The following is a 338-nucleotide window of genomic DNA, read 5'->3' as shown; positions in this document are numbered from 1 at the left end:
TTTCCCTAACCCCTATTAGTCTGAGTTGACACTGTAGCCTACCATGAGCCATAATATCAACGAATCCACTTTCTGCAATGGAAGAGCATCATCAGAGAAATTTCAACTGCTTCTACTTGGACAAAAGTACAGTACTGTTTGAAACCTAATAAAGAAGGTTTAAAGAAAAGTCACTTGGAGTTAAAAAAACAAATGTGATGTTCAGGTTCTTTTTAGAGAATTCAAGTCAAGCCATTAGTTACAAAGCATATGCCTAAAGGTGGGGAGCAGAAAAGAAAGGTGCTTTAAAAAGGAACGTTTCTGAAATTACTTGTTGGTATATATAATGCACAAGAATG

General features: G+C 35.8%; 1 protein-coding gene across 1 annotated transcript in view; it reads left to right on the top strand.

The window, feature by feature from the left end:
• Positions 1 to 338, top strand: part of LRRC28 (leucine rich repeat containing 28) — an 83,643-nt gene that overhangs the window by 78,520 nt on the left and 4,785 nt on the right.

Source organism: Pygoscelis adeliae, unplaced genomic scaffold (genome assembly GCF_000699105.1).
Source record: "Pygoscelis adeliae isolate BGI_AS28 unplaced genomic scaffold, ASM69910v1 Scaffold13, whole genome shotgun sequence".
Classification (NCBI taxonomy): domain Eukaryota; kingdom Metazoa; phylum Chordata; class Aves; order Sphenisciformes; family Spheniscidae; genus Pygoscelis; species Pygoscelis adeliae.
The sequence above is the reverse complement of the archived record's forward strand: the minus strand, read 5'-3'. Positions and strand labels throughout refer to the sequence as shown.